The sequence below is a fragment of the Montipora capricornis genome, chromosome 12, assembly GCF_036669925.1.
Source record: "Montipora capricornis isolate CH-2021 chromosome 12, ASM3666992v2, whole genome shotgun sequence".
Taxonomy (NCBI): Eukaryota; Metazoa; Cnidaria; class Anthozoa; order Scleractinia; family Acroporidae; genus Montipora; species Montipora capricornis.
This window is the reverse complement of record NC_090894.1, coordinates 29,719,938-29,727,437: the sequence shown is the minus strand read 5'-3', so window position 1 is coordinate 29,727,437 and position 7,500 is coordinate 29,719,938. Positions and strand designations below refer to the sequence as shown.

The 7,500-nt window shown below is 39.7% G+C and overlaps 1 pseudogene; it reads left to right on the top strand.

Moving 5' to 3' along the window:
* The first annotated feature begins 1,932 nt into the window (after positions 1 to 1,932).
* On the top strand, positions 1,933 to 4,244 carry LOC138026157 (kelch-like protein 3; annotated as a pseudogene).
* The last annotated feature ends 3,256 nt before the right edge of the window (positions 4,245 to 7,500 follow it).

Sequence of the window (7,500 nt, the reverse complement as noted above, 5' to 3'; positions counted from 1 at the left end):
CCGGGCTTTAACAAGTAACCAATGCAGATCACGCAGAAATGGTGGGATGTGGCAAAGGCTAGGCGCATTACAAACTAGCTTGAATGAGACGTTCAAAACTCTCTGTAATGATTTGTTAAGCTGGTAGTTGAGCAGCGTACAAAAGACTGTTGCGATAATCAACACAAGAGGTAATAAATGCATGGACAAGCATTTCCGTTGATTCTCGAGACAGGTACTAATGTCTTGCGAATGCATTTGATATTACGCAAATGGTAGAAGGCAACACCACATAACTTGCTTATATGAGTTGACATGCATAGTGAGATGCTCTCGAACCATGAGCCTTGGTTTCTAGCTACTGTTACAGGACAAACATCAGTCAACCCAACCTTATGCAACTGATGCTACGTAATGCCTAGTACCTAGGCTGCTGCCTAGTATCTATAATTAAAAATTCAGTTTTATCATCGTTTAACATAAGATTATCTGAAGTCATCCAACTCCTAATACAACTGATACAGTCAGTCGTGGGCTTGATGGCAAAATCAACATCCGCAGATCGATTAGGGCTGAATGATACATACAACTGTGTATCGTCTGCATAGCAGTGGACTTGTGGGAGTCGGCGTTTAACGATCTGAAACAGATTGCGCGTGTAGATAATGAAAAGCAAGGGGCCCAAACATGAACCTTGAGGAGCACCTTGTTTTAAAGGAAACTGATCAGAGAGACTACCATTTCACTAGCACTTCACATTACACTCTATTCAGTTAACTCTGTTTACCATTTACAGAAACCTGCTGGAACCGGTCAGATAGATACGATTTAAACCAGGCAATAGCATTGTCAGTTATTCCCAAATCAGACCCAAGGCGACCAATCAGCTTATCACGATGTATAGTGTAAAAAACTGCACTTAAATCTAATAATACAAGCAAGGTGACATGTTGATTGACCTTAAGTAAGGCCGTCTCCGTGCTGTGATGCTGTCCAAAGGGCCGCACTAAAAGCCGGAATCCAGAATCCAGAATCCGGAAACCGGAATCTGGGAACCAGAATTATCCGCAATTCGCGAGAACTATAACATCTTATCCAGGATAAATGGCTATCGACTGGATAACTCAATTGGTTTTGCTAGTGTTTTTCCACTGGATAGTGATTTATCCTGTGGATAGCGTTATTCACCTTTTGAACAATTGAGGCCTGTTTTCCTGTGCATCTTGATTATCATTAAGTCTTCTTAGTGGACATTTCCTTCTGAAAGGAGACACCAAGTAAACTAATGATCATAATCGAAATTTGTTTATTGTACATGATCAAGTTTACGTAGAAGTAAAAACGGTTAAAATTTATTAAATAATAAGTTGTGTTTTACCGTCTTTCCTTTGATCCTTTGATTATTTTCTAGCTATTACTGAGTGTCCCCAATAGGGTTCTTCAATCCCGCCATCCCAACCAAAATTTTCCCTTCATCCCGAAATCCCTAACGCTTTCATCGGCCAATCCCGATGCTGGTCATGACGCCACAGCATGATGTCCAAAGTCAATTCCAACTACAGTTGATCAAAAACAATAAACAAGCTGCTATAAACAATTGTTTATTGATTTTGATCAAGTTAAAATGGCCGAAAAGCAAGAGTATTTATGATGAAACTACTGTTGATTTAGAAAACGTATCATGATTAGTCTTTTCCACCAACCTTCGGGATACAATTGACCTAAATTGTAGCATTCGCAATCACAGTTTTGAAAGCGAAATGATGCATGATTGTCCATTTAATTTATATGTTCCACTTTGTTAAACTCGGTGGCAAGTTCAGATATAATTTATAAGCAGTAGAGATTCCGGATTCCAGATTCCGGATATGGAGTCTGGATTCCTGCTTTTAGTGTTTCCTCTTTTACACAGGCTTGTGAGAGAGAGACTGGTGGGAGAGAGACTGGGTTTGAGGTTGGTGATACCTTGATCACACCTGTATTTTCGTGTCATTATACACCAGTGTCAGTGATAACTTTTTTTATTTCTAAACCAAGGCATTATCATGTCGCAAAGTTCAGTGAGTATCGACATGGAAGAAAACGTAGAAGCAGCTGCATTCGAAATCGAAGATTTGAACACTTCCAGATCGAATTTCAATATGGCGGACCTTTCACAGACAATGCCATCAGATCCATCAAAACACTGTCAGGAACTTATCTATCGTCTGAATGCCCTGCGAAGAAAAGATAGTTTCTTCGATGTAATAGTATCAGTAAAAGACAAAGAGTTTAAAGCTCACAGACTTGTGTTGGCAGCATCAAGCCCGTTTTTTCTTTCACTTCTGGTCAGTGACATGAGAGAGGGAAAGGAACAGTTCATCAGGATAGAACTTGAAGAAGCAACGGGGTCAGTCATGGAAGAGGTTCTTAAATACATTTACACTGGTAATGTTGCAATCACCAAGGAGACCGCCCACGACTTAGTGGCAGCAGCAGATTATCTTCTTTTACCAGGTTTGAAAACTTTGGCTTGCGATTTTTTGAAGGAAAACATTGCAATTGAAAACTGCATTTTCAATTATTACTTTGCCGACAAGTATCAGTGTTTGGAATTAATGGAGGAATCCTGCGAGTTTATCAACTCAAATTTCAGTTCAGTCATGAACACAGACGACTTTGTGAAGTTGGACATTGAACAAGTCATGAAATGGGTTTCCAGTGATGATGTCATCATCGCCTCCGAGGGAGAAATTTTTAAAGGAATAGTAAAGTGGATGTCTCACAAGAAGAGTGAACGAGAAAGTAACTTGCTGAATTGTTGAGTCAAGTCCGTCTGATATCCATGTCACATGACTTTCTCTTCAACGAATTGATCAATGAAGAACTGGTAGCAACAAGTAATGCAAGTTTGAATTTTGTGTTGAGATCCATGAAGTGCATTGTTGATCCCTACTGTGAAGATGCTACCAAGCCACCCAGGAAGTGCTTGGAGAGGTTCACAGATGTGATTTTCATTTGTGGTGGCAGGACAGCCTTGTGCTATCTACCCCAGAAAGACATTTGGTATCAGTTGCCAGACATGTTACTTGAACATCAAGATCATGCAGTTGTTCAATACAGAGATAAAGTTTGCATTTTCCCTGGAAAGCATGTTGGACCAGGAAACTCTCAAGTAATAGAATACTTTCTTTCTTCCACTAATTGCTGGGGGACAGTTGAAGGAAGGCATCACAACAGGGATGATTGTTCTTGTTTATCAGTTCTAGATGGTTGCATCTATGCATTATTTGGTCCCACGGTTTTTCTGTATAAGTTTGATGAGAGTTCATGTGAGGCTGTGGGTAATCCACCAACTTGTCGCTTTGAAGCTTGTTTAGTCAGTGATAAAAGACACCTTTACGTAGTAGGAGGAAGTAATATTTTTGGGTCCGAAGCATTTAAAACAGTAGAAAGGTTTGATCCTATTTTGGCTACATGGGAGGAAGTTGCAACTATGAATGAGGCAAGGTGGAGTGCTTTTGGAGCAGCCATGAATGGAAAGATCTATATAGCAGGTGGCATAAATAAAAATGAGAGACACCTTACAGTACTGAAGTCTTGTGAGGTATATGACCCATCAACTGATGAATGGCAAGTCATGAATAACCTCAAGGTGTGTCGTCAAGCTGCAAACATGATATGCGTTCAGGAAGCCCTTTATGTGGTTGGTGGCTTCAAAGACGCACTATCGTCTTCAAGAGAGTTATCAGTGGAAATGTTTCAGTTAAGAGCATGTGAATGGAAAAGTAAGTCCACTATACCCACTAACTTTGAGAATGAAAATTCTGGGGATCGAAAGAAAAAGATTCATCATAAGGCATGTCTTGCAGCAATCCACAAGAGCCTATTAGAAAAGCTGTGTAAGCTTTGACATTTTGATATTTTTCTGTAAGACTTATGACTGCGTTGTGGTGGCATTCCTTCAAGTAGCGCCATATGGAGACATTTTTTCCTTTAATTCGGTATTATGACTACCTTATGGTAATATTCCTTTTTAGTGCCATGTGGAGAAATGTTTTCCAATATTTAAGGTTTGTTTAACCATTTCTTCCCTTCATCCACCTTTAATACAAGTGACCTCCTTTTGAGGTGGCGTACTACAGTTTTCCAAAGAAAATGATCAAGATTTTGAAATCTATGAAATTTAAGAAACAGGATGTCTCTTCTGAAGTGTCAGTCACTGCAATTGATGTAAAATGTAATTTTATCAAAGAAATAAATGCAAATCAGAGGAAAATGCTAAATATAGTGACCGAGCTTGTGGAGGGGAGACTGGAAAGTAGGCATTTCGAAGGCCTTTTTCTCAAAAGCTGGCCATACAACCCACCTTAGAATTTCAGAATTTACTAGCGAGAAAACATAATCATGTATAGACAGAGAGGTTTTTCGCAGATTTTGCAAAAATGTCGATTTTTTGTGTATTTTGATAATAACGGAAAAATTGTCTGATTTTTATTTACAAAAATGTTGATGGTTTCGTCTTCATATTGTTTACTAAGTGAAATTCCCAAAATTTCAACCCTGGTCATGTCCTGGTTTTTACGTACTTACTTTGAATGTCTTTTACAACGTATAGATGGTATAACAATCATTTCTGGTACTTTAATCTGAAAACGTGTTTCAGTTAGGAGCATGTGAATGGAAAAGTAAGTCCACCATACCCATTAACTTTGAGAATGAAAATCCTGGAGATAGAGAGAAAAAGGTTCATCATAAGACATGTCTTGCAGTGATACACAAGAGTCCATTAGAAAAGCTGTGTAAGCTTTGACATTTTGAGATTTCTCTCATGACTGTCTCGTGGTGGCATTCCTTCAAATAGTGCCACCTGGAGACATTTTTGCCTTTAATTCAGTAGAATTATGACTGCCTTCTGGTAACATTCCTTCTTAGTGCCATGTGGAGAAATCTTTTCTTATAATTAAGGGTTTGGCCTTCATCCACTTTTAAAATGTGACCTCCTTTAAGGTGGCTTACTACAGTTTTCCAAATGAAATGTGTGAAATCAAAGCAACAGGATATCTCTTCTGAAGTGTTAGTCACTGCAATTACCTAACAAATAAATGCAAATCAGGGGAAAATGCAAAATGTAGTGACCGAGCTCCTGGAGGGAGACTGGAAACTAGAGATTTCAAAGGTCTTTTTCTCAAAAATTAACTGTACGTCCCCACCTTAAAATTTCAGGATTTTCTTAGCAAGAAAAAATACTCGTGTATAGACAGGTTTTTTGCAAATGAAACATGTGTCGATTTTTGTCTATTTTAATAATAGTTATTTCAGGATTTTCTTAGCAAGAAAAAATACTCGTCTATAGAAAGGTTTTTTGCAAATAGAAAATGTGTCGATTTTGGTCTATTTTTATAATGTCTGAGAAGTTGTTTGATAGATCTTTTTTAAAAAATGTTTCATCTTCATATTGTTTGCTAATTGGCATTCCCAAAATTTTAACCCTGATCATGTCTTGGTTTTTACTTTAAATGTCTTTTACAACGTGTAGATGGTATAACTATTTCTGGAACTTTAATCTGAAAACCTAATGATCACGTGGGTGGAAATTCATGTGACCGTCCCTGGATCACATGGGACCCTCCCTAATGATCACATGGCACCCTCCCTGGGTCTACACCCTCCCATTTAAGGGGCTTATTTGCTCAGGGGCCATTGCAGCTAATCCAGCAAGGGCGACCACCACATGCTGACAGAAATGGACTACCAGTTTTGAAAACCACGAATTCGGTACCATACTCTTAGGGTGCGTTCGATTGACACTATTCCGGAATAAGAATACTGGGATTGATGATTTACAACGGTACGTCTGGCATTTTGAAGAAATAAGGATACTAAAGATATGTTTAAAATAGCATTTTAGCAGGTTTTTCACAATTGTAATGTGAATCTCCATAAAAACGAAGGATTTCTAACTATTATTCCATATATTCCTTTTCCGGAATACGGTCAATCGAACGCACCCTTAGTGTGTGGTTGTTTAACGTCCCAGAAGGAGGCTCCGGTTTATAGTTCTCGTGAGAGAGGACCTAATTATCACAAAAGCTTCTCTTTTTTCCTCGGTTATTTATTGAAAAACCCCAAGGGATTGTTGCGCCTGAGGTTCGAACTCACGACCTCCCAGATGTTAATTAAACAACCAAGCCAATTAGTGCTTCTTTTAATAAAGGGAAATTTAGACAGCACGATTTTGGTTACGGTCATTTCTAATGCGAATACCTTATACCACTACTTAACCACAAATAGTGTCGTAAATAAGACGTACGCCAGAACCGAAAAAAAAAGCAAAAAGAAAAAGATAAAATTTCACCAGCCTGTAAGTAGGTTGCGAGCCGCAATTGCGTGAGAAGAATGGGGCGAGAAAACGTGCTTTTTCTTTCCCCATTCTTTCACGCGCTGGTGGCTTCACTCAATACCCTGCTCACAGGCCCACAGGCCGGTAAAAATTCAACTTTTTTCGCTTTTCATTCAGTTGTAATTTACGCATCTACGCAACACTGGCATTAAACACCAACTTATCTTGAATCCTTCTCGTCCCCAGAGTGCGCTTTGAATTTGATCAGCGCCAAGGACAAGGACTCTGGCCACAGCCAAAGCAAGAAGTCCGCGAATCTCGGACTTCCACGCCTTCTGCACTCTCAGAAATTTGAGAAAATAACGGTCTTCAACGGTTACAGCATTATACCACTACCGCAACTGCGCGTATTTTTGGCGCGAATCCAAGAAAACATTAGTATTGAATAGAATAGCTGTTCTACCACGATTGAGTGGATCGATCCAATACTCGATCCAAACGAGTAATAAGGTCAAGCAACACGAACGGTTGGCTCACTTGATTGAGCATCAGACAACTGTGCGGCAGGTCGCGCGAAATCAAAACCTACGGCCGGACAAAACTTATGGTCTTTAAATAACTGAGGAGAAAAGTGCTGCCTCTGTAATGACATCTACAAATGGTCAGAATCTCTAGTCTTCTGAACAATTTAAGCAATTCTCGGACACCTGAAAAATTCATGTGGTTTCAACGGGATTCGAACTCATGACCACTGCCAATACACGAGCCCAACAAATGAACACAGTAAGCCCAACAAATTGACCTGCTCCCAACTGAGTGGCTTCAATGCTCAGTAGAGCATTGCACAGGCATCGCCGCAGAGGGCATGGGTTCGAATCCCGTTGGAAGCCGCCTGAACTTTTCAGTTGTCTATAATCTTTATTTAAGGGACTGTGAAATAATTATCAGAAGGGTGGGGGGTCCTAAAACCAGAGGGGGGGGGGGGGGGCCTCAAGTTAAAATAATGGAAAGGAGGGGGGCTCTACATTAGATTTCTCAACTAAGTTGAGGGGGGGTCTTAATTAAATTTCACAAATTCGATAATGAATAAATAAACATTTTCCAACTCTACCTAAAGGAACACGGTTTACCCGTCAGCGAAGGGAAAACAGCACTCGTAGCTCGTGTTCTAGGTGCTGGGGAAGCTCAAGGTAAAGAAA